Source organism: Salmo salar, chromosome 12 (genome assembly GCF_965601325.2).
Source record: "Salmo salar chromosome 12, fSalSal1, whole genome shotgun sequence".
Lineage (NCBI taxonomy): Eukaryota > Metazoa > Chordata > Actinopteri > Salmoniformes > Salmonidae > Salmo > Salmo salar.
Window position 1 is genome coordinate 5,816,204 of NC_138302.1, and position 27,705 is coordinate 5,843,908.

Consider the following 27,705-nt stretch of genomic DNA (forward strand, 5'->3'; position numbering starts at 1 on the left):
GATGAGTCACAATGGAATTTGCGGTTCGCCTTCAAAATAAGGGTCTAATATTGAAACTGATGCAAACAGATACAAATAATGTAATAATGCCATATTTGGACAATATAATGCTAAACAAGGTTGGAATGTCATATGAATTAAACAAAAGACAATAAGTAGGTCATTTGACACAAAATAGTTGAAGTTGCACTGTGGCTGTATTATAATTGCATTGGGGCAAACTTCTATTTTACTGTACAGCGTTACCTCTGGATCTTGGGTCCATGAAATGTGAAGAGTTTACACAAATAATAGTGTAATAGCTCTTATTGCAGAACTTTAACTGTGGGAAATCACCTCACAATTCCATAGGTAAGGCTGTACATTAAAATATGAATGTTTAATAGGCACTACAGGCTGAATTGTGAGTTTTTTCCCCACAGTTAAAGTCCCGCAATAAGACCTGTGATGCTAATATTTGTGTAAACTCTTTAGAATTGTAATCCATGGGTGTCAATGAGTAGGTTGGTACCCCATGTCATGAACCCCAGATCCATAAGGCTGTACCCCACGTCATGAACCCAAGATCCATAAGGCTGTACATTGAAGGTATGTTGCAGTCCTGAAGACTATACATCTACAGTGCAATTTCAACAAAAAAATGTGGCTGTCAAATAAACTAATTATTGTCTTTTGTTGAATTTATATTATATATTCCAAACTTGTTTAGCAATATACAGTCCCTCCAGGATTTTGTAGCATTTTGTTGTGATTTCTGCGACCAAAAATGGTTGATTTTGCGGCAACTTTTCCGAAATTCTCAGATACATGTTTCTTTTCACGTTAATTTCATATAAAGCAATAAAAAGTAATCTGTGCTCAGTTTTAGGACGATTTTAAGCAGAATACATAATACAAAAACAATTGGGCCATTTTCCACGGTAACAGTGCAGTAATTGGTCAAAATTTACAAGCCGCTTTGATTGGACCCTTTTATGCACTAAAAAGTGCGGGATTGGTCAAAATTGCGAGCTCTCGCATAATATGCGCTGATTAGTTGAATTTGCATTGAATTATGCGATCTCGGGAAACCTGGAGAGACTGATTATGTTGTCCAATTGTGGCATGATTCCCACAATTTATATCCGTTTTGCATCAGTTTCAATGGGTAACTCTTATTTTGAACCAGGACAGCCGATTCTACTATTGTTGCGCAGGCAAATATTGTTCACGACACACACGCAATAAGGAGATGGGGGGGGGAGACTGTGTGAGAGGTGAAAGCAGGGGGGGATGGTGAATGATTCACAGAGAGAGCAGGGGCATATTCATTATGGACATATGGCACTGGTTCTGGGTCAGAACAAGAAATGTTTTTTAATTTGAGCTGTTTGTTTTGTATCGGAATATGAAGGTGAACTTTGCTCTATGTGAAGGAGGTGAAGAGATTCTCTGCACTGTGTTTATAAATGCAGAAAGTACAAGAGCAGGAAAATGTGGAAAGTGGATTAATAGTTTGTAATGGGACCCTGGCGAGCTACCAGGGCTGTGTATTTACATCCAACGACTACACAAGGGTGGTATTGGGATCTGAAAAGAAACGTATGTGGATGACCAAGTCCGTAACACTACATTTAGGATTAGCTGAATGAAAATACAAATACAGTATGTCTTGCATAAAATAACACAAATCAATCTATACTGATTGTTCTCATGTATATTTCTGTGTGTTTGTGTCTTAAGTTTTTGTCTTATGAATGTTAATAAATACACAGACGGCCTTGTTCATTAGTGTGATGTTTTTTATTGGTTTGTGATGATTAAAGCAAAAGCAAAGCAGCTGCAGGGATCATCTCAACAGACAGTACAGATTCTATTTTGGAATGACTGGACAGCAAAACACCCAGAGGAACAGAATGAGAGTACAGTTCTAGAGAACACCAGCTAGAGTTCTACATTCTAGGAGAATTCCAGCCACCAGCCAGTAGTGTGCAGGATCCAGGCATGACATCATGCCATGGATTTAATACCTCCTGCTGTCTAACTTTAACAAGACAAGACATGTACCCCTAATGCATCCATAGTATTACTATCTTTCTTTTATCTGGTGGAAATGGGTTTCTGAGTCCTACTCAAACCAAGCATGAGACTGAGACCAGGATTCAATCCCAGCACTTTGTCAGCTATGTGCCATTAAAAGGTAATTTCTGATTGAACTGACATATCATACATTTATCGCGAATTCAGTCTTATTTTTTTTATCATGTTATATTAAGTAGCCTATTGAATCTCAGCCTGAATATTCAGTAGCCTATCGCAGGGTCAGGACTGAATATTCAGTAGCCTTTAGCAGGGTTAGGATAAGGACTGAATATTCAGTAGCATATTGTCACGGCTGTTTAAAGGATCGGACCAAAGCGCAGAATGGTTGTAGTTCCACATATTTATTACTACCGTGAAACGTTTGCAATACACCAATAACTTGAAACAACAAAATAACAAAACCGTGACGCAAAGAGAAATAACACTACTCAAAAATTAACAACCCACAAAACCAAGTGGAAAAACCCCCTACTTAAAGATGATCTCCAATTAGAGACAACGAGGACCGGCTGCCTCTAATTGGAGATCATCCAACAACCCCAACATAGAAATAGAAACCTAGAAAAACCACATAGAAACAGATAACAAGAAAACCACCCAAAAACACCCCCTGTCATGCCCTGACCTACTCTACTATAGAAAATGACATCTTACAAGGGTCAGGACGTGACTCATACAGCAGGATAAGAACTGAATATTCAGTAGCCGATCGATAGATAGATAGATAGATAGATAGATAGATAGATAGATAGATAGATAGATAGATAGATAGATAGATAGATAGATAGATAGTGAGGCTGTTGAACAAAAATGTTTCATGAGCTGAAATAAAAGATTCCAGAAATTTTCCATACGCACAAAAAGCCAATTTCTCTCAAATTTGGTCCACAAATGTTTCCATCCCTGTAAGTGAGCATTTTATCCTTTGTCAAGATAATCGATCAAGAAGCTGATTAAACAGCATGTTCGGAGAAGTATTTCTGTCTGTAGCCCTTTTGTGTGTGGGGGGGAGAGAGGGGGGGAGAGAGAGAGCAAGAGAGAGAGCGAGAGAGAGAGAAGGGTACTCCAGGGTTGGGTGCTCCTGCATACGGTCACGTTGTTGGACACTAAAGAGAGGTGGCGGCGGTGTTGCTAGAGGTGTTTTAACGGGGCTCCAGCCTCAGTTTGATTGGTCGTTTTGGCATCAGCAGACCCTGGTTGTCCATCTCCAATGGGATCTATAGAGAATAACAGAACAGAACATAACCCTGGTTGTCCAGCTCCAACAGGATCTATAGAGAACAACAGAACAGAACATAACCCTGGTTGTCCAGCTCCAACAGGTTCTATAGAGAACAACAGAACAGAACATAACCCTGGTTGTCCATCTCCAACAGGATCTATAGAGAACAACAGAACAGAACATAACCCTGGTTGTCCATCTCCAACAGGATCTATAGAGAACAACAGAACAGAACCTTTGTTGTCCATCTCCAACAGGATCTATAGAGAACAACAGAACAGAACATAACCCTGGTTGTCCATCTCCAACAGGATCTATAGAGAACAACATAACAGAACAGAACCCTCGTTGTGCATCTCCAAAAGGATCTATAGATAATAACAGACCATGTTAAAACAGGTGGTGACCATGTTAAAACAGGTGGTGACCATGTTAAAACAGGTGCTGACCATGTTAAAACAGCCAGTGACCATGATAAAACAGGCAGTGGCCATGTTAAAACAGGTCCATGCTAAAACAGTTGCTGACCATGTTCAAACAGGTGGACACCATGCTAAAACAGGCGGTGCCCATGCTAAAATAGACGCTGACCATGTTAAAAAAGGTGGTGACCATGTTAAAAAAGGCGCTGACCATGCTAAAACAGGCGATGACTATGTTAAAACAGGCGGTGACCATGTTAAAACAGGCAGTGGCCATGTTAAAACAGGCAGTGGCCATGCTAAAACAGGCAGTGGCCATGTTAAAACAGGCAGTGGCCATGCTAAAACAGGCAGTGGCCATGTTAAAACAGGTCCATGTTAAAAAAGGCGCTGACCATGCTAAAACAGGCAGTGGCCAAGTTAAAACAGGTCCATGTTAAAAAAGGCGCTGACCATGCTAAAACAGGCGATGACCATGTTAAAACAGGTGGTGATCATGTTTAAAACAGGCGCTAACCATGATAAAACAGGTTCTGACCATGTTAAAACACATGCTGACCATGTTAAAACACATGCTGACCATGTTACAACAGGTGCTGACCATGTAATAGGTGCTGACCATGTAATAGGTGCTGACCATGTAATAAGTGCTGACCATGTAATAGGTGCTGACCATGTAATAGGTGCTGACCATGTTACAACAGGTGCTGACCATGTCAAAACAGGTGCTGAACATGCTAAAATGGGTGCTGAACATGCTAAAACGGGTGCTGACCATGATAAAACAGGCGCTGACCATGATAAAACAGGCGGTGACCATGTTAAAACAGGTGGTGACCATGTTAAAACAGGTGGTGACCATGTTAAAACAGGCAGTGACCATGTTAAAACAGGTGGTGACCATGTTAAAACAGGTGGTGACCATGTTAAAACAGGCGCTGACCATGTTAAAACAGGTGGTGACCATGCGAAATCAGGCACTGACCATGTTAAAACAGGTGGTGACCATGTTAAAACAGGCCCTGACCATGTTAAAACAGGTGGTGACCATGCGAAATCAGGCGCTGACCATGTTAAAACAGGTGGTGACCATGTTAAAACAGGTGCTTCGGTAATGGCGGCCTCTATCTATGAATGCTACTGATGTTTGATGATGTCATATTCTGTCTGCTCAGGTGAGCGTCTCACCTCGGTCTCGTCGCAGACGGAGAAAGTGAAACTCTGGAGGATCTCGACCATGGCCAGTTTGATCATGATCAGGGCGAAACGCACCCCGATACAGTTCCTGGGCCCCGCCCCAAACGGCATGTACGTGTACGGATCAATAGACTCCTTGTTCTCCTTACTGAACCTGGACAGGGAGAGGGCAGACACACTACACATTGTATTGTAGTTGATTTGTGGTTGTGGATCAGACACATTACATTGTAGTTGATTTGTGGTTGTGGTTCAGTCATATTACACATTGTATTGTAGTTGATTTGTGGTTGTGGTTCAGTCATATTACACATTGTATTGTAGTTGATTTGTGGTAGTGGTTCAGTCATATTACACATTGTATTGTAGTTGATTTGTGGTTGTGTTTCAGTCATATTACACATTGTATTGTAGTTGATTTGTGGTTGTGTTTCAGTCATATTACACATTGTATTGTAGTTGATTTGTGGTTGTGGATCAGACATATTACACATTGTATTGTAGTTGATTTGTGGTTGTGTTTCAGTCATATTACACATTGTATTGTAGTTGATTTGTGGTTGTGTTTCAGTCATATTACACATTGTATTGTAGTTGATTTGTGGTTGTGGTTCAGTCATATTACACATTGTATTGTAGTTGATTTGTGGTTGTGTTTCAGTCATACTACACATTGTATTGTAGTTGATTTGTGGTTGTGTTTCAGTCATATTACACATTGTATTGTAGTTGATTTGTGGTTGTGGTTCAGTCATATTACACATTGTATTGTAGTTGATTTGTGGTTGTGTTTCAGTCATATTACACATTGTATTGTAGTTGATTTGTGGTTGTGTTTCAGTCATATTACACATTGTATTGTAGTTGATTTGTGGTTGTGTTTCAGACACATTACACATTGTATTGTAGTTGATTTGTGGTTGTGTTTCAGACACATTACACATTGCACTGTAGTACTATGATGCACTGTAGTTGTGGTTACGTTGTAGCAAAATGTTGAAATGCTCTTGTGTTTATATTGTGGTTGAATTGTGGTTGTATTAAGGTTGTGTTATGGTTGTGTTAAGGTTGTGTCATGGTTGTGTCATGGTTGTGTTATGGTTGTATTGTGGTTGTGTTATGGTTGTGTTATGGTTGTGTTATGGTTGAATTGTGGTTGTGTTATGGTTGTATTATGGTTGTGTTATGGTTACGGTTACGGTTAGATTGTGGTTACGGTGCGGTCCAGTACCTCTCTGGTTTGAACTCCTCAGGGTCTGACCAGATCTCTGGGTCACGGTGGAGGGTCCACGTGGGAACCAGGACAACGCAGTCTTTGGGGATGACGATGCCGTTGATCTCCACTGTCTTCTTGGCGACCCTCTCCAGTCGCGGGGCGATGGGGTACAGTCTCAGAGACTAGTTCAACACACAGTCCAAATAGTACATCTGCATCAGAGCTTCGTACTGGATTGGAGCCTGCACCAGGGTTACACACACATCAGAACCTCACCACATCTGGCACCGGGGTTACACACAAATCAGAACCTCACCACAACTGACACTCACACAGTATATATCTCCTCCTGTACCAGCCCCACGCACTAGGCCTCCAGTGCATCAGCCCAGTCCAGTTCGTCCTGCTCCTGCTCCTCACACTGGCCTTGAGGTGCGTGTTACCAGTCTGGCGCCTCCAAAGCCAGCCCAACGCACCAGGCCTGTAGTGCGCCTGTCCAGTCCAGAGCTTCTGGAGACAGTTCCCCGTCCAGAGCTTCCGGCAACAGTTCCCCATCCAGAGCTTCCGGCGACAGTTCCCCGTCTAGAGCTTCGGTGACAGTTCCCCGTCTAGAGCTTCGGTTACAGTTCCCTGTCCAGAGCTTACGGCGACAGTTCCCCGTCTAGAGCTTCCGGCGACAGTTCCCCGTCCAGTGCTTCCGGCGATGTCCTACAGTCCGGAGCCTGCAGAGACGGCCCACAGTCCGGAGCCTGCAGAGACGGCCTACAGTCCGGAACCGGCGCAGCCAGAGTTGCCCAACAGTCCGGAACCGGCGCAGCCAGAGTCGCCCTTCAGTCCGGAGCTCCCAGAGTCGCCCTTCAGTCCGGAGCTCCCAGAGTCGCCCTCCAGTCCGAAGCTCCCAGAGTTGCCCTCCAGTCCGAGGTCTCCAGCGACACGCATCAGCCCGAGGTCTCCAGCGACGCGCATCAGCCCTGAACCTTCAGCAGGGGTGGACAGGTTAGGTTGGGGACTAAGGCCAGAGCCTGAGTCACCTCCATAGGAGGATTGGGGAGGGGGGGGTGTAGCACAAGAACCGTCGGTGACGGTGGCCACCCTCCCTTCCCTTCCTTTAGTTTGGGATTATTTTTTTGTTTTGGGGTTTATTTTAGTTTTTTTTGTTTGAGGTGCATCCGGGGTCTGCACCTTTGTGGGGGGGGGGGGGGGGATACTGTCACGTCCTGACCAGTAAAGGGGTTATTTGTTATTGTAACTCCTGTACTCCTTGCTGTCCCCAGTGAACCTGGCCGTGCTGCTGCTTAAGTTTCAACTGTTCTGCCTGTGGCTATGGAATCCTTACCTGTTCACCGGACGTGCTACCTGTCCCAGACCTGCTGTTTTCAACGCTCTAGAGATAGCAGGAGCGGTAGAGATACTCTGAATGATCGGCTATGAAAAGCCAGCTGACATTTACTCCTGAGGTGCTGACCTGTTGCACCCTTGACAACCACTGTGATTATTATTATTTGACCCTGCTGGTCATCTATGAACATTTGAACATCTTGGCCATGTTCTGTTATAATCTCCACCCGGCACAGCCAGAAGAGGACTGGCCACCCCTCATAGCCTGGTTCCTCTCTAGGTTTCTTCCTAGGTTCTGGCCTTTCTAGGGAGTTTTTCCTAGCCACCGTGCTTCTACACCTGCATTGCTTGCTGTTTGGGGTTTTAGGCTGGGTTTCTGTACAGCACTTTGATATATCTGCTGATGTAAGAAGGGCTTTATAAATACATTTGATTTGATTTGAGTACCTATCGCCTCCTGCAGTTTGGTCACGGTGTGGGGGTTACCTTGTTGGGGAACACAGTATCTATCTCCTCCTGCAGTTTGGTCATGGTGTGGGGGTTACCTTGTTGGGGAACACAGTATCTATCTCCTCCTGCAGTTTGGTCATGGTGTGGGGGTTATCTTGTTGGGGAACACAGTACCTATCTCCTCCTGCAGTTTGGTCATGGTGTGGGGGTTATCTTGTTGGGGAACACAGTATCTATCTCCTCCTGCAGTTTAGTCATGGTGTGGGGTTACCTTGTTGGGGAAGACAGTATCTATCTCCTCCTGCGGTTTGGTCATGGTGTGGGGGTTACCTTGTTGGGGAACACAGTATCTATCTCCTCCTGCAGTTTGGTCATGGTGTGGGGGTTATCTTGTTGGGGAACACAGTATCTATCTCCTCCTGCAGTTTGGTCATGGTGTGGGGGTTATCTTGTTGGGGAACACAGTATCTATCTCCTCCTGCAGTTTAGTCATGGTGTGGGGGTTACCTTGTTGGGGAACACAGTATCTATCTCCTCCTGCAGTTTGGTCATGGTGTGGGGGTTACCTTGTTGGGGAACACAGTATCTATCTCCTCCTGCAGTTTGGTCATGGTGTGGGGGTTACCTTGTTGGGGAACACAGTATCTATCTCCTCCTGCAGTTTGGTCATGGTGTGGGGGTTACCTTGTTGGGGAACACAGTATCTATCTCCTCCTGCAGTTTGGTCATGGTGTGGGGGTTACCTTGTTGGGGAACACAGTATCTATCTCCTCCTGCAGTTTGGTCATGGTGTGGGGGTTACCTTGTTGGGGAACACAGTATCTATCTCCTCCTGCAGTTTAGTCATGGTGTGGGGGTTACCTTGTTGGGGAACACAGTATCTATCTCCTCCTGCAGTTTAGTCATGGTGTGGGGTTACCTTGTTGGGGAACACAGTATCTTTCTCCTCCTGCAGTTTGGTCATGGTGTGGGGTTTACCTTGTTGGGGAACACAGTATCTATCTCCTCCTGCAGTTTGGTCATGACATGGGGGTTACAGGTGTGTGTTGAAACAGTATCTATCTGCTCGTGTGTTTAGTCAGGTGTGTGTTTGAACAGTGTGTGGTGGAAACAGTAGTCTATCAGGTGCTGTGTTTGTCATGACAGGGGGTTGGTTGCCAAGTTATAGGCCTGGAAACTCAGTAGTACTGCTGTGGTTCGTAGCAGGCGTAGTTGACAGGTGTGTGTCTGTAGACAGTAGTTTACAGGTGTCGTGTTTGTGGACAGTAGTTTAGAGGTGTGTGTTTGTAACAGTAGTTACAGAGTGTGTGAAAGTAGAGAGAGAGAGTGTGAGAGTAGACAGAGTCCAAGTGAAGAGTTTGTAACAGCTGTGTGTTTGTAACAGGTGTGCATTTGTAACAGTAGTTTACAGGTGTGTGTTTGTAACAGTAGTTTACAGGTGTGTGTTTGTAACAGGTGTGTGTTTGTAACAAGTGTGTGTTTGTAACAGTAGTTTACAGGTGTGTGTTTGTAACAGTAGTTTACAGGTGTGTGTTTGTAACAGTAGTTACAGGTGTGTGTTTGTAGCAGTAGTTTACAGGTGTGTGTTTGTAACAGTAGTTTACAGGTGTGTGTTTGTAACAGTAGTTTATAGGTGTGTGTTTGTAACAGTAGTTAACAGGTGTGTGTTTGTAACAGTAGTTAACAGGTGTGTGTTTGTAACAGTAGTTTACAGGTGTGTGTTTGTAACAGTAGTTTATAGGTGTGTGTTTGTAACAGTAGTTTACAGGTGTGTGTTTGTAACAGTAGTTTACAGGTGTGTGTTTGTAACAGTAGTTAACAGGTGTGTGTTTGTAACAGTAGTTTACAGGTGTGTGTTTTAACAGTAGTTTACAGGTGTGTGTTTGTACAGTAGTTTATAGGTGTGTGTTTGTAACAGTAGTTTACAGGTGTGTGTTTGTAACAGTAGTTTACAGGTGTGTGTTTGTAGCAGTAGTTTACTAGGTGTGTGTTTGTAACAGTAGTTTACAGGTGTGTGTTTGTAACAGTAGTTAACAGGTGTGTGTTTGTAACAGTAGTTTACAGGTGTGTGTTTGTAACAGTAGTTTACAGGTGTGTGTTTGTAACAGTAGTTTACAGGTGTGTGTTTGTAACAGTAGTTTACAGGTGTGTATTTGTAACAGTAGTTTACAGGTGTGTGTTTGTAACAGTAGTTAACAGGTGTGTGTTTGTAACAGTAGTTTATAGGTGTGTGTTTGTAACAGTAGTTTACAGGTGTGTGTTTGTAACAGTAGTTTACAGGTGTGCATTTGTAACAGTAGTTTACAGGTGTGTGTTTGTAACAGTAGTTTACAGGTGTGTGTTTGTAACAGTAGTTTACAGGTGTGTGTTTGTAACAGTAGTTTACAGGTGTGTGTTTGTAACAGTAGTTTACAGGTGTGTGTTTGTAACAGTAGTTTACAGGTGTGTGTTTGTAACAGTAGTTTACAGGTGTGTGTTTGTAACAGTAGTTTACAGGTGTGTATTGGTGATAGTAGTTTACAGGTGTGTGTTTGTAACAGTAGTTTACAGGTGTGTGTTTGTAACAGTAGTTTACAGGTGTGTGTTTGTATCGGTAGTTTACAGGTGTGTATTGGTGATAGTATTTTACAGGTGTGTGTTTGTAACAGTAGTTTACAGGTGTGTGTTTGTAACAATAGTTTCCAGGTGTTTGTTTGGCAGGTACCTTTAGTCTGCTCCTCTCCTGTCTTTGTGTCGTTGCCTTTCTGAGAGTCGATCATCAGTTGTAAGAAATCCACCCGACTCTGTGAATGAAATTAGGTCAAATACGTGCAATCACAACCAACACAAACAGATTCTACTGGATCTCATCCAATCACAACCAACAAGAACAGATTCTACTGGATCTGGTCCAATCACAACCAACACAAACATATTCTGCTGGATCTCGTCCAATCATAACCAACACAAACAGATTCGAATTGATCTGGTCCAACCACAACCAAAACAAACAGATTCTAATGGATCTCGTCCAATCACAACCATCACAAACAGATTCAAATATGAATGTAGATATTTGGGTCCCAATAATAGTGTTTTTCAATTCCGACATGATATCGATATGGACGTTCCCTATTGGTGTCCATCACTAGTTACATGACATAGTTACATAGTTATATAATAAATAAATGCAGAATATTACAATACAAATACAAATGTACAGATGAAAATATCAACATTACAATCAAATATAAATATAAAAGATGTTTACAGTTGAGTTCCCAGTGTCACGTCCAGATTTGATCTTAGCCAGCGAGGCGTAAAAGAAGTCTGTCACCGCAGTCGGGACGAAAGAAAACTTCATCTTCTCCAAAATAGGACTAGTGAAGGGAAACAACACTGGAGAAGGAGAGGAGAGGAGAGGAGGGGAGGACGGGAGAGAAGAAGAGGAGAGGAAGAGGGGAGGGGAGAGGAGGAGAGGAGTGGAGGACGGGAGGGGAGAGGACGGGAGAGGGGGAGAGGACGGGAGAGGAGAAGAGGAGAGGAGGGAAGGAGAGGAGTGGAGGACGGGAGGGGAGAAGAGGAGAGGAGGGAAGGAGAGGAGGGGAGGACAGGAGAGGAGAAGAGGAGGGGTGGAGAGGAAAGTTATATAAAAAGGTATACAACTTCATATGATTAAAAAGTTCAACTTTGTGTCCGTGTGTCTGTGTGTCTGTGTGTGTGTGCATGTGTGGCCTCACAGATTAGGAGTAACAGTGGGTTGAACAGGTTAAACTTGAGCATCTTCCTGATGTTGGAGACGAAGGGGTCTGAAGGGTTGTTCAGAGAGTCAATGTCCACACTGAAGGCTGTGCTGGTGACCACGTCCATACTGTAGGGCCCAAAGAACCTGCAACACAACCACAATTACACAACTACTGACCACAACTACACAACTACTGACCACAACTACCAACCACAACTACTGGCCACACAACTACTGACCACAGCTACACAACCACTGACCACAACTACACAACCACTGACCACAACCACTGACCACAACTACACAACCACAACCACTGACCACAACTACACAACCACTGACCACAACCACACAACTACTGACCACAACTACACAACCACTGACCACAACCACTGACCACAACTACACAACCACTGACCACAACCACAACTACACAACTGCTGACCACAACTACTGACCACAACTACTGGCCACACAACTACTGACCACAACTACAACTACTGGCCACAACCACTGACCACACATCAACCGACCACAACAACACAACTACCGACCACAACTACGGACCCCACAACCACAACTACTGACCACACAACTACTAACCACAACTACTGACCACACAACCACCGACCACACAACTACCGACCACACAACTAACGACCACACAACTACTGACCACAACCACAGAACTACTGACCACACAACTACTGACCACAACCACACAACTACACACCTACTGACCACACAACCACTCACCACAACTACCGACCACAACTACTGACCACAATAAAACTGACCAAACACACCTACTGACCACACACACCTACTGACCACACAACCACTGACCACAACTACACAACTACTGACCACAACTACCGACTACAACTACTGACCACACAACCGCAGACCACACAGCTACCGACAACACCACTACTGACCACTACAGACTACACAACTACTTCCTGACTGATGTCTTGAGATGTTGCTTCACTATATCCACATAATTTTTATTCAAGATGCCATCTATTTTGTAAAGTGCACCAGTTCCTCCTGCAGCAAAGCACCCCCACAACATGATGCTGCCACCCCCGTGCTTCACGGTTGGGATGGTGTTCTTCGGCTTGCAAGCCTCCCCCTTTTTCCTCCAAATATAATGATGGTCATTATGGCCAAACAGTTATTTTTTGTTTCATCAGACCAGAGGACATTTCTCCAAAAAGTACGATCTTTGTGCAGTTGCAAACCGTAGTCTGGCTTTTTTATGGTGGTTTTGGAGCAGTGGCTTCTTCCTTGCTGAGCGGCCTTTCCATTATGTCGATATAGGACTCGTTTTACTGTGGATATAGAAACTGTTGTACCTGATTCCTCCAGCATCTTCACAAGGTCCTTTGCTGTTGTTGTCACAAGCGTCGTTGTAGGTAGACAACGACGCTTGTGACGGCACGGGAGCCGTCACCACCCCCCCTCCCTAATCCTCCAACTACGGAGGTGGCTCAGGCTCCGGCCTTAGTCCCCATTCTACTCTGCCCACCCCCAATGAAGGCTCAGGGCTGTAGACCATTGCTGGAGACCTCGGGCTGAGGTGCGTCGCTAGAGACCTCGGGCTGAGGTGCGTCGCTGGAGACCTCGGGCTGAGGAGCGTCTCTGCCGGCTCCGGACTGTGGGACGTCTCTGCCGGCTCCGGACTGTGGGACGTCTCTGCCGGCTCCGGACTGTGGGACGTCTCTGCCGGCTCCGGACTGTGGGACGTCTCTGCCGGCTCCGGACTGTGGGACGTCTCTGCCGGCTCCGGACTGTGGGACGTCTCTGCCGGCTCCGGACTGTGGGACGTCTCTGCCGGCTCCGGACTGTGGGACGTCTCTGCCGGCTCCGGACTGTGGGACGTCTCTGCCGGCTCCGGACTGTGGGACGTCTCTGCCGGCTCCGGACTGTGGGACGTCTCTGCCGGCTCCGGACTGTGGGACGTCTCTGCCGGCTCCGGACTGTGGGACGTTGCCGGTAGCACTGGACAGGGAACTGTCGCCGGAAGCACTGGACGGGGAACTGTCGCCGGAAGCTCTGGACGGGGAACTGTCGCCGGAAGCTCTGGACGGGGAACTGTCGCCGGAAGCTCTGGACGGGGAACTGTCGCCGGTAGTTCTGGACGGGGAACTGTCGCCGGAAGCTCTGGACGGGGAACTGTCGCCGGAAGCTCTGGACGGGGCACTGTCGCCGGAAGCTCTGGACGGGGACTGCGCACTGTAGGCCTAATGCGTGGGGCTGGCTTTGGAGGCGCCAGACTAGTGACACACACCACAGGGCTAGTGCGAGGAGCAGGAACAGGACGTACTGGACTGGGCAGGTGCACTATAGGCCTGATGCGTGGGGCTGGCTTAGGAGGCGCCAGCCTAGTAACACGCACCTCAAGGCTAGTGTGAGGAGCAGGAACAGGATACACTGGGCCATGAATCCGCACTGGAGGTCTGGAGCGCACCTCCTGCACAACCCGTCCTGGCTGGATTGTCACTGTAGCCCTGCACGGGCGGAGTGCTGGCACAGGGCGAACAGGGCTGTGCTGAGGCATGATGGCTGCTGTGCGTAGAGCAGGCGCAGGGTAGCCTGGGCCTAGGACACGCACTGATGGCCAGATGTACTGAGCAGGCATACTCCTTCCTGGCTGGATGCCCACTCTAGCACGGCACTTGCGGGGGGCTGGTATCGACTGCACCGGACTGTGCGTGCGGATGGGCGAGACCGTGCGCACTTCCGCATAGCACGGTGCTCTCCACGCCAAACGCTCCCCATAATAAGCACGGGGAGTTGGCTTAGGACTCACCCTTGGCCCAGCCAAACTACCTGTGTGCCCCCCCCCCAAATGTTTTGGGGGGGCTGCCTCCTCTCCTCCTGAAATGGAGGATATAAGGCCTCATACCTCCGTCGCTCTGCCTTTGCTGCCTCCAGCTCCTCCTTCGGGCGCTGGTACTCCCCAGCCTGGCTCCATGGACCCTTACCGTCGAGGATCTCCTCCCATGTCCATGACTCCAAATAGCTCCTCTGTTGCTCCTTCCGCTGCTGCTTGGTCCTTCTTTGGTGGGTGGTTCTGTCACAAGCGTCGTTGTAGGTAGACCAAAATGCAGCGGGTATATTTATCATCTTCTTTTATTGAAGGAAAACCAAAACACTTACACAAACAAACGACGAAAACAGTCCAGTAAGGTGCTCAGACTAAACAGGAAACAACCACCCACAAACACAAGAGAAAACTAACCCACTTAAATATGGCCTCCAATTAGAGGCAACGACAACCAGCGGCTTCTAATTGGAGGTCATTCCAAAACCCCAACATAGAAATAGAAAAACTAGATAAACACATAGAAATAGAAAATATAGAACATAAACCAAAAACCCCAAAACACACTAAACAAAGACCCCCTGCCACGCCCTGACCAAACTACATTAACAAACAACCCCATTTACTGGTCAGGACGTGACAGTTGTTCTGGGATTGATTTGCACTTTTCGCACCAAAGTACGTTCATCTCTAGGAGACAGAACGCGTCTCTTTCCTGAGCGGTATGACGGATGCGTGGTCCCATGGTGTTTATACCTGCGTACTATTGTTTGTACAGACGAACGTGGTACCTTCAGGCGTTTGGAAATTGCTCCCAAGGATGAACCAGACATGTGGAGGTCTACAATAATTTTTCTGAGGTCTTGGCTGATTTCTTTTGATTTTCCCATAATGTCAAGCAAAGAGGCACTGAGTTTGAAGGTAGGCCTTGAAATACATCTACAGGTAAACCTCTACCTGATTCAAATGATGTCAATTAGCCTATCAGAAGCTTCAAAAGCCATTAAATAATTTTCTGGTATTTTCCAAGCTTTTTAAAGGCACAGTCAACTTGGTGTATGTAAACTTCTGACCCACTGGAATTGTGATACAGTGAATTATAAGTTAAATAATCTGTCGGTAAACAATTGTTGGAAAAATCACTTGTGTCATGCACAAAGTAGATGTCCTAACCGACTTGCCAAAACTATAGTTTGTTAACAAGAAATGTGTGGAGTGGTTGAAAAACTAGTTTTAATGACTCCAACCTATGTGTATGTAAACCTCCGACTTCAACTGTAGGTCCTGGATGGCAGAAAGCTTGGTCCCAGTGATGTACTGGTCCGTACGCACTACCCTCAGTAGCGCCTTATGGTCAGATGCCGAGCAGTTGCCATAAAAGGCAATGATGCAACTGATCAGGATGCTCTCAATGGTGCAGCTGTAGAACTTTTTGAGCATCTGGGGACCCATGCCAAATCTTTTCAGTCTCCTTAGGGGGAAAAGGCATTGTCGTGCCCTCTTCACGACTATCTTGGTGTGTTTTGGACCATGTTAGTTTGTTGGTGATGTGGACACCAAGGAACTTGTGCCCCGTCGATGTGAATGGGGACGTGTTCGGTCCTCCTTTACCTGTAGTCCACGATTAGCTAATTTGTCTTGCTCACATTGAGGGAGAGGTTGTTGTCTTGGAACCACACGGCCAGGTCTCTAACCTCCTCCCTATAGGCTGTCTCATCGTTGTCGGTGATCAGGCCTACTACTGTTTTGTCATCAGCAAACTTAATGATGGTGTTGGTGTCATGCTTGGCCATGCAGTCGTGGGTGAACAGGGAGTACAGGAGGGGACTAAGCACAAACCCACAAGAGTCCCCTGTGTTGAGGATCAATGTGGCAGACCTGGGGGCGGCCCGTCAGGACGTCCAGGGTCCAGTTGCAGAGCGAGGTGTTTAGTCCCAGGGTCCTTAGCTTAGTGATGAGCTTTGTGGGCACTATGGTGTTGAACGCTGAGCAGTAGTCAATGAACAGCATTTTCATGCATGTGTTCCTTATGTCCAGGTGGGATAGGGCAGTGTGGAGTGCAATAGAGATTGCATCATCTGTGGATCTGTTGGGGCAATATGTGAATTGGAGTGGGTGTAGGGTTTCCGGGATGATAGTGTTGATGTGAGCCATGACCAGCCTTTCAAAGCACTTCATGGCTACCGACGTGAGTGCTATGGATCTGTTGTGGTGGTATGCTAGTCATGTAGGCAGGTTACCTTCGCTTTCTTGGGCACAGGGACTATGGTGGTCTGCTTGAAACATGTAGGTATTACAGACTCGGTCAGGGAGAGGTTGAAAATGTCAGTGAAGACACTTGCCAGTTGGTCCGCACATCCTCTGAGTACACGTCCTGGTAATCTGTCCTGCGGTTGCACATGTGACATGCTGGTAGATATTAGATCAAACGAATTTAAGATTCCCTGCATTAAAGTCCCCAGCCACTTGGAGCGCTGCTTCTGGATGAGCATTTTATTGTTTGCTTATGGCCTTATACAGCTCGTTGAGTGTGATCTTAGTGCCAGCATCAGCTTGTGGTGGTAAATAGACGGCTACGAAAAATATAGTTGAAAACTCTCTTGGTAGATAGTTTGGTCTACAGCTTATCATGAGGTACTCTACCTCAGGCCAAGAGTGCAAAGCTGTTGTCATGACGTTGGCCTCTTTTGGTACAGGGAGGACAGTTGACCCCCCCTCCCTTTTGCACCACCACCCCCTACCTTCCCCCCAATCCACCCTGTGTGTAAAGGGTCATAAAAACTCTAAAATTCCAGGAGAGTCTCTGTCCACATGGCCCATAGAGAGACACAGGAAATTCTTCCAACTCATAGAATTGGAGAGCCAAGCGACATTTTGTGTTCTGGAGAAGGTATGGAAGATTGGTGAAGAATCCAGCTACGAACTGATCCGCTTGGTACAATTTTGTGATACTCAGAAGAGACAATATAGCCATATTACCATAAAACTGTTTATATAATAGCATCATAATGTTTGTATAGAATGTATTAATAAGGATAAAGCTTTTGTAAGACATTGAGATGCTATTGTACTGATGTAATGTGATAGATTTGGTTACAGAAATACAATTCTAACTCAGTCATAGGCACGCCCCCAGGGACCCATACAGGACCAGGCGTCATTTGACAAGCCTGTTCTATGGGCACTATAAAACACCCCCTGATTTACATTTCTTCAGACCAGGCCTACACTCTATGGCCAGAGGTTTGACCATCCAAGTACTCTACTGAAAGTGAACTATACCACGTGGTTAACTTTTAGACTATCGAGACCGACAGAATAAGAACAAGTCTTTGATATTAATTATTAGTCTGCAGCTAAGTAAATTATATCATCGAACGCGAAGACCAACGAAACAACCATTCTATGACGACATGAATGAATGTCGCTCTGAAAGATCCATTCTAACCGAGAGAGAGAGAGAGAACGCGGACAAAACTCCCCAACAGAACAGAACTCTCGAACAAGGATCACGACGACACACTGAGCGTAAATATATATTGATTGCAATTGTTCCCGAATGAGTGAGCCTTCAATTGTCAATTGTCAATATTAATGAACTCTGTGCAACTTCTCAGCTGACCGTTTATGACCCATTGTTCAACAGGCCGACCTGCCTGTTTAGCCCACAAGGGCACATTCCTCTACCAATCTTTTGTGACGATAACATTTTACATTTACATTTTAGTCATTTAGCAGACGCTCTTATCCAGAGCGACTTACAGTAGTGAATGCATACATTTCATACAATTTCATACATTTTTTTTTTTCTGTGCTGGCCCCCCGTGGGAATCGAACCCACAACCCTGGCGTTGCAAACACCATGCTCTACCAACTGAGCTACAGGGAAGGCTGATAATTACTGTTTGTATGTTTTTCTGTTAATTACTTAGTGTAGTAAATAAATGATTTTAAGACAATTGATGTATGGATGATTTTAGTAAAGACTGGGTTCGTGCAGATACAACAATTTACGACGTTTGGAATGAGACTGGACTAGAGGTAAAATACACCATTTAAACCAGAAGATAATCGGCCTATACTATAATAGAATATAATATTATAGTACAGGAAAGTTTATATTAGGAAAATTTTAGCTTTGTAATCTGAATATTCTCCTTGGTGCCCCGATCTCCTAGTTAATTACAATTAAACAATTAATCAATTTAATCGCGTGATAATAATTACATTGATAAACATATCTAAAGTTTAATGGTAGCCCCAAAGACACGACACTGTCATCAAGGCAAAGGGTGGCTATATGTGTGTGTGAATTATAATCAAGACTCATAGGTGTAAGGTGAAAAGCCAGAGGTTAGAGGTCAGGACTCACTCCTTCACTTCGATGGCCTGGTCTTTATCTGCCTGCTTCTTCATTCCGTTCAGCAGGTTAGCAGAGTGCTGCTTCATGATACCAAACATCTAGAGGAGAGAGAGAGAGGTAGAGAGGTGGAGGGAGAGGTAGAGAGAGAGAGAGAGAGAGAGAGAGAGAGAGAGAGAGAGAGAGAGAGAGAGAGAGAGAGGTAGAGTGAGAGGTAGAGAGAGAGGTAGAGAGAGAGAGAAGTAGAGGTAGAGAGGTAGAGAGGTAGAGAGGTGGAGAGAGAGGTAGAGAGAGAGGTAGAGAGAGAGGTAGAGAGAGAGAGTTAGAGAGGTAGAGATGTAGAGAGACAGAGAGAGAGGTAGAGACAGAGAGAGAGGTAGAGAGACAGAGAGAGGTAGAGAGACAGAGAGAGGTAGAGGTAGAGAGAGAGAGAGAGAGAGAGAGAGAATTTTGAGTTTTTACAAAACCTTTATTTTATACTCAAGTTAACATAAACAATGGCACACTGCCTTTTCAGAAATGAAACAACAAATGTAATTCCTAAAAAAATACAAAAAATACAAAAAAAAAATACTAAAGAACATATACATTCAACTTATTTCATTTACAAAAAATAGTTTCCCCTCCTCTACAAAACAAAGCGCTCCTTCGTATGCCCAGTTCTCCTCAAACAATGGGAGATCTTTTACAGCTGAGTAGAACTCAAAATCCACTTTTATTCTTATTTTCACTAATCCTTTAAAAACACATCTTACATCCTGCCCATATCCCGTTTCTATCTTATGTTTCCTACTCAGAAAAATGGGCATCTTAGCTTGTCCCCCCCAAAAAATTAAACAGTTGACATTTTATTTTCTGTTGCTTACTATATTGAAACCCCAAAATAAAAACAGTGTTATTGAAAATCTCCCCTTCAGCTTTAAACAAAGACTCCAGCATTTCCAGAAGGTGACTGTTGACCCAGGGTGTAGAGTATTCCCTCAGCAGTAGAAGGTGACTGTTGACCCAGGGTTTAGAGTATTCCCTCAGCAGTAGAAGGTGACTGTTGACCCAGGGTTTAGAGTATTCCCTCAGCAGTAGAAGGTGACTGTTGACCCAGGGTTTAGAGTATTCCCTCAGCAGTAGAAGGTGACTGTTGACCCAGGGTTTAGAGTATTCCCTCAGCAGTAGAAGGTGACTGTTGACCCAGGGTTTAGAGTATTCCCTCAGCAGTAGAAGGTGACTGTTGACCCAGGGTTTAGAGTATTCCCTCAGCAGTAGAAGGTGACTGTTGACCCAGGGTTTAGAGTATTCCCTCAGCAGTAGAAGGTGACTGTTGACCCAGGGTTTAGAGTATTCCCTCAGCAGTAGAAGGTGACTGTTGACCCAGGGTTTAGAGTATTCCCTCAGCAGTAGAAGGTGACTGTTGACCCAGAATTTAGAGTATTCCCTCAGCAGTAGAAGGTGACTGTTGACCCAGGGTTTAGAATATTCCCTCAGCAGTATTAGAGACACATTTTTCCCTCAGATTACACAGATCCACAAAGAATTCGAAAACAAAACCGATTTTGATATACTCCCATATCTACTGGATGAAATACCACAGTGTGCCATCCCAGCAGCAAGATTTGTGATCTGTTGCCACAATAAAAGGTCAACCAGTGAAGATCAATCACCATTGTAAATACAACCCAGATTTATGATTATTTATTTTCCCTTTTGTACTTTAACCATTTGTACATCGTTACAACACTGTATATATACATAATATGACATTTGTAATGTCTTTATTATTTTGGAACTTCTTTGAGTGTAATGTTTAATGTTCATTTTTATTGTTTGTTTCACTTTTGTATATTATCTACCTCACTTGCTTTGGCAATGTAAACATATCTTTCCGACGCCAATAAAGCCCCTAGAATTGAATTGAGATGTAGAGAGAGGTAGAGAGAGAGAGGTAGAAAGAGAGAGAGGTAGAAAGAGAGAGAGGTAGAGAGAGACAGAGAGAGGGAGAGACACAGAGAGACAGAGAGAGAGAGAGACAGACAGACAGAGAGAGAGACAGACAGACAGAGAGAGAGACAGACAGACAGAGAGAGAGAGAGAGTCAGAGAGAGAGAGACAGAGAGAGAGAGAGGTTAGCAGAGTGCTGCTTCATGATAAGAGTTGAATGCTAATAACCCGGTTACCAAGATTTACCGCCAATAACCACTCCCCTTTCCCAGGATAAGAAAGAAACTGGTAAATTATTTATATAAACAGCATGATGTGTCCTTAAAAAAAGCTCCTTAGCGTTAAACCATTCAATCTTCGTGAAGAGAAGTGAAAGCCATCTGCATCTAATTCTAGTCCTATATTATGATTCAAGCATGTCATTAGAACGAAGAAGATAGGGGTCCTGGGTGGTGCAGCGGTCAAAAGCACTGCACCGCCTGGTGTTCAATCCCAGGGTGTGTCACAACCGACTGTGACCGTGAACCCTATAGGATGGCACACAATTGGCCCAGCGCCATCCGGGACGTTGGCTTATCGTACTCTAGCAACTCCTTGTGACAGAGCCGTGCACCTGCAAGCTGACTCGGGTTGTCAGTCGAACTGGGTTTCACATTAGTGCTGCTGACATCCAGGTCATGCAGGAAGTAGGTGGTCAGGCGGGTCATGTTTCAGAGGACGCATGACTCCACCTTTGAATAATAATGTAAATAAGGTATCTGTTTTTGATTTTTATTAATTTGCAAAGATTTCTAAAAACGGTTTTCGCTTTGTCATTATGGGGTATTGTGTGTAGTAGATTGATGAGGAAAAATGATAATTGAATACATTTTAGAATACGGCTGTAGCATAACAAAATGTGGAAAAAGTCAAGGGGTCTGAATACTTTTCTGAATGCACTGTATATTCTAGAATCTAGAAAAACATGCCACAATGCTAAAGAAATTAATCTTGAAGCCTTTAATAAGTTTCCTCTGTATATCCTGTTATACTGTTATATCTTGTTACAAGAAGTCAAGAAAGCAGAGTTGCAAAGAAAAATAACTTAGTTATATAAAAAAAGTAATACAGCCAAGACACGCTATAACAACTGAAGAAGAATAACTTAGTTATGAAAAAGTAATACAGCCAAGACATTTGCTATAACAACTCAAGAAAAATAACTTAGTTATAAAAAAGTAATACAGCCAAGACATTGGCTATAACAACTAAAGAAAAATCCATATCTCTGTCCAGTGTCTGTGTTCTTTTGCCCATCTTAATCTTTTCTTTTTATTCTTTTTATTGGCCAGTCTGAGATATGGCTTTTTCCTTGCAACTCTGCCTAGAAGGCCAGCATCCCGGAGTCGCCTCTTCACTGTTTGACGTTGAGACTGGTGTTTTGCGGGTACTATTTAATGAAGCTGCCAGTTGAGGACTTGTGAGGCGTCTGTTTCTCACACTAGACACTCTAATGTACTTGTCCTCTTGCTCAGTTGTGCACCAGGGTCTCCCACTCCTCTTTCTAGTCTGGTTAGCGCCAGTTTGCGCTGTTCTTGGAAGGGAGTAGTACACAGCGTTGTACGAGATCTTCAGCTTCTTGGCAATGAATAGCCTTAATTTCTCAGAACAAGAATAGACTGACGAGTTTCAGAAGAAAGTTCTTTGTTTCTGGACATTTTGAGTCTGTAATCGAACACACAAATGCTGATGCTCCAGATACTCGACTAGTCTAAAGGAGGCCAGTTTTATTGCTTCTTTAATCAGAACGACAGTTTTCAGCTGTGCTAACATAATTGCAAAAAGGGTTTTCTAATGATTAACTAGCCTTTTAAAATGATAAACTTGGATTAGCTAACACAACATGGCATTGGAACATAGGAGTGATGGTTGCTGAAAATGGGCCTCTGTATGCCTATATAGATATTCCATAAAAAAAAAAATCAGCTGTTTCCTGCTACAATAGTCATTTGCAACATTAACAATGTCTACACTGTATTTCTGAACAATTTGCTTTTCTTTCAAAAACAAGGACATTTCTAAGTGACCCGAAAATGTTGAACGGTAGTGTGTGTATACACACAGTTGAAGTTGGAAGTTTACATATACTTAGGTTGGAGTCAACCACTCCACAAATTTCTTGTTAACAACTATAGTTTTGGCAAGTCGGTTAGGACATCTACTTTGTGCATGAAACAAGTAATTTTTCCAACAATTGTTTACAGACAGATTATTTCACTGTATCACAATTCCAGTGGGTCAGAAGTTTACATACACTAACTTGACTGTGCCTTTAAACAGCTTGGAAAATACCAGAAAATTACGAAATGGCTTTATAAGCTTCTGATAGGCTAATTGACATCATTTGAGTCAATTGGAGTTGTATCTGTGGATGTATTTCAAGGCCTACTGTCACGTCCTGACCAGTAATAGGGGTTATTTTGTTATTGTAGTTTGGTCAGGACGTGGCAGAGGGTATTTGTTTTAAATGGTTCGGGGTGGTTGTGTGTTTAGTGGTGTATTTGATTTATTATTCCGGGTTTTGGGCACTGGTCTATGTTAATGTATTTCTATGTTTAGTCTAGTTCTTTATATTTCTATGTTTAGTTTATTGGGGATTGGACTCTCAATTGGAGGCAGGTGTTTTCTAGTTGCCTCCCTGTAGCTCAGTTGGTAGAGCATGGTGTTTGCAACGCCAGGGTTGTGGGTTCGATTCCCACGGGGGGCCAGCACAGGAAAAAAAATGTATGAAATGTATGCATTCACTACTGTAAGTCGCTCTGGATAAGAGCGTCTGCTAAATGACTAAAATGTAAATGTAAATGTAATTGAGAGTCCTATATATAGGTATGTGTTTGTTTTAGTGTTTTGTGGGAGATTATGTGCTAGGTATAGCTTGCTTGCCTTACCGGCCTGTTATTAGTCGTTGCGTTTTTGTTGTGTACGTGTTTGTTTTGGTTCACCTTCTTGTCCAAATAAATAAAAGAAGATGAGTGCACATTTCCCCGCTGCGTCTTGGTCCACTTTAACCTACGACAACCGTGACAGAATCTCCCACCAACCAAGGACCAAGCAGCGGGGTAAGGAGCAAAGGGATAATTATATGGACTATCTGGGGAATTGGACATGGGAGGAAATTCTGGACGGGGCTGGACCTTGGCATCAGGCTGGGGACTACCGTCACCGTCCGGAGGAAATAGTGGCAGCCAAGGCGGAGAGGCGTCGGTATGAGGCTTTGTACGCGCCGATGGAGAAGCACGGGAGGCACCCCCAATAATTTTTTGGGGGGGGGTCACACAGGTAGGTTGGCTAGGCCAGGCAGTGGACCTAAGCCAGCTCCCCGTGCTTTTTATGGGGAACAGGTGGAGTGGAGAGCGCCGAGGTATGCGGAATTGCGCACGATCTCGCCCATAGGCACGCACAGTCCGGTGCGAGTGATCCCAGCCCTTCGCAAATGCCGTGCTAGAGTGGGCATCCAGCCTGGTAGGAGGATGCCTGAGCAGCGCATCTGGCCATCGGTGTGCCTCCTAGGTCCAGGCTACCCTACGCCCGCTCTACGCACGGCAACCATCAGGCCCCTGCACAGCCCAGTTCGCCCTGTGCCAGCACTTCGCTTGTGCAGGGCTACTAGTTCCATCCAGCCAGGATGGGTTGTGCAGGTGGTGCGATTGAGACCGCCAGTGCGTCTCCACGGCCCGGTATATCCAGTACCAGCACCAGGCCTCCAGTAAGTCAGCCCAGTCCAACTCAGCCTGTTCCCGCTCCTCGCACTAGCCTTAAAGTGCATGTCTCCAGTCTGGTACCTCCAATACCAGCCCCACGCATTAGGCTTCCAGTGCGTCAGCTCAGTCCTGAGTATCCAGCAACAGTACCCCGTCCAGAGTATCCTGCAACAGTACCCCGTCCAGAGTATCCGGCAACAGTACCCCGTCCAGAGTATCCGGCAACAGTAGCCCGTCCAGAGTATCCGGCAACAGTACCCCGTCCAGAGTATCCGGCAACAGTGTATAGTCCGGAACCGAGTGAGTCGGCCTGCAGTCCGGAACCGAGTGAGTCTGCCTACAGTCTGGAGCTTCCAGAGTTGGCCTACAGTCCGGAGCTCCCAGAGACGCTCTACAGCCCTGAGCATTCAGCAGGGGTGGACAGGTTGGGTGGGGGTTGTAGACCTGAGCCTGAGCCACCTCCAGTATAGGTGGGTTGGGGAGGGGGGGGGGGTGTAGCACAGGAGCCGTCGTTGACGGCAGCCACCCTCCCTTCCCTCCCTTTAGTTAAGGGTTTAATGTTGTTTTTTTTTGAGGTGCATACGGGGTCTGCACCTTTGGGGGGGGGTAATGTCACGTCCTGACCAGTAATAGGGGTTATTTTGTTATTGTAGTTTGGTCAGGATGTGGCAAAGGGTATTTGTTTTATGTGGTTCGGGGTGGTTGTGTGTTTAGTGGTGTATTTGATTTATTATTCTGGGTTTTGGGCACTGGTCTATGTTAATGTATTTATATTTTTAGTCTAGTTCTTTATATTTCTATGTTTAGTTTATTGGGGATTGGACTCTCAATTGGAGGCAGGTGTTTTCTAGTTGCCTCTGATTGAGAGTCCTATATATAGCTATGTCTTTGTTTTAGTGTTTTGTGGGAGATTATGTGCTTGGTAAAGCTTTGTTGCCTTACCGGCCTGTTATTAGTCGTTGTGTTTTTTTGTGTACGTGTCTGTTTTGGTTCACCTTCTTGTCCGTTTAAATAAAAAGAAGATGAGTGCACATTTCCCCGCTGCGTCTTGGTCCACTTTAACCTACGACAACCGTGACAAACTGACCTAAGACAGGGAATATTTACTCGGATTAAATGTCAGGAATTGTAAAAAACTGTAAACTGTAAATGTATTTGGCTCGGGTTTATGTAAACTTCTGACTTGAACTGTATAAAAAATGTACTATATGTATACATGTATATCCCACGGGGCGGGAGCGTAGCCTAGTGGTTAGAGCGTTGGACTAGTACCCGAAAGGTTGCAAGTTCAAATCCCTGAGCTGTTAAGGTACAAATCTGTCATTCTGCCCCTGAACAAGGCAGTTAACCCACTGTTCCTTGGCCGTCATTGAAAATAAAAATTTGTTCTTAACTGACTTGCCTAGTTAAATAAAGGTTAAATAAAAAATATATTTAATTTTATACTCCAGACTTCGACATTCCTTGTCTTAATATTTCTATATCTCTTATTCCATTATTTTACTTTTAGACTTGTGTATTGTTAGATATCACAGCACTGTTGGAGCCGAAGATTTTCATTACACCCGCAATGTGCTAAATATGTGTATCAACTAATAAAATTTGATTTGATTTAGTTTTGAGTTCATAACAAGCTATAACAAGTTTATGAAGAATTTATAACAAGCTATAATGAGTTAATTGCAATCAAACTACACACTGCCCTAACCCATCTGGACAAGAGGAATCCCTATGTAAGAATGCTGTTCATCGACAACAGCTCTAAGCATTTCACTACACCTGCAATAACATCTGCTAAATATGTGTATCAACTAATGAAATTTGATTTGATTTAGTTTTGAGTTCATAACAAGCTATAAAGCGTTTATAAAGAGTTTATAACAAGCCATAATGACTTTATAAAGAGTTTAACAACTATAATGAGTTAATAAAGAGTTATAACAAGCTATAAAGCGTTTATAACATGTTGATAAAGCATAGAAAGGGAGAGATGGAGGGATGGTTCTACCTCTTTTAGTCGTCCAGAGGTAAAGGAAGGTGAGAGGACACTGCGGATCCGTCTCCATGTATCGTCCTCGGCAATGGTCACCGCATCAAACAGCTCGCCGCTCAGAAACGTGAAGTTCTAAAACATGGAGGACAGTTATAACAAATATATGATTTAATAAAGATCATTCATAATTAATATTGATCATTCTATTTACATAATATTCACACTACGAAATGAATGCTACAAATAATGTATTAATAATATCAGCAATACTTTTTGGGTGTGTGTGTGTGTGTGTGTGTGTGTGTGTGTGTGTCTCACCCTGCGGTTGGTGAAGATGTTGTAACACTCTTTAATCAGGATGGTCTTGATCATGCTTTTGTCCATGATACACAGAACAGGCTGCCTCCCATCATAGATCCTTCACAGAGGAGAAACACACCTGGCTTTAACCACTATATATACACCTACATGGTACACAGAACAGACTGTCTCCCATCATAGATCCTCACAGAGGAGAAACACACCTGGTTTAACCACTATATATACAACTACATGGTACACAGAACAGACTGCCTCCCATCATAGATCCTTCACAGAGGAGAAACATACCTGGCTTTAACCACTATATATACACCTACATGATAACAGAACAGGCTGCCTCACATCATAGATCCTTCACAGAGGAGAAACACACCTGGCTTTAACCACTATATATACACCTACATGGTACACAGAACAGACTGCCTCCCATCATAGATCCTTCACAGAGGAGAAACATACCTGGCTTTAACCACTATATATACACCTACATGATACACAGACAGACTGCCTCCCATCATAGATCCTTCACAGAGGAGAAACACACCTGGCTTTAACCACTATATATACACCTCATGGTACACAGAACAGGCTGCCTCCCATCATAGATCCTTCACGGAGAAACACACCTGGCTTTAACCAATATATATACACCTACATGGTACACAGAACAGACTGTCTCCCATCATAGATCCTTCACAGAGGAGAAACATACCTGGCTTTAACCACTATATATACACCTACATGGTACACAGAACAGACTGCCTCTCATTGTATATCCTTCACTATGGCATTTTGTTGAGTTACAGCCTTATTCCAAAATTGATTTAATAAATAAAAAAACGCTCATAAATCTACACACAATACCCCATAACGAGAAA

General features: G+C 44.4%; 1 non-coding gene and 1 pseudogene across 2 annotated transcripts in view; one reads left to right on the forward strand and one right to left on the reverse strand.

Moving 5' to 3' along the window:
- Positions 1–1,767: 1,767 nt before the first annotated feature.
- Positions 1,768–27,705, reverse strand: part of LOC106591924 (cytochrome P450 3A27-like) — a 56,945-nt pseudogene continuing 31,007 nt past the window's right edge. The window contains exons 4-14 of the transcript XR_014379558.1: positions 26,825–26,924; positions 26,522–26,638; positions 18,854–18,942; positions 11,647–11,795; positions 11,178–11,305; positions 10,557–10,710; positions 9,069–9,117; positions 8,789–8,834; positions 6,155–6,381; positions 4,915–5,077; positions 1,768–3,299 (exon numbers count right to left, since the gene is read on the reverse strand). The product of XR_014379558.1 is annotated as a cytochrome P450 3A27-like (transcript). The remainder of the gene's footprint in view (positions 3,300–4,914; positions 5,078–6,154; positions 6,382–8,788; positions 8,835–9,068; positions 9,118–10,556; positions 10,711–11,177; positions 11,306–11,646; positions 11,796–18,853; positions 18,943–26,521; positions 26,639–26,824; positions 26,925–27,705) is intronic.
- Positions 23,445–23,519, forward strand: trnaa-ugc (transfer RNA alanine (anticodon UGC)). Its single transcript has one exon. It is a non-coding gene; the product is annotated as a tRNA-Ala (tRNA).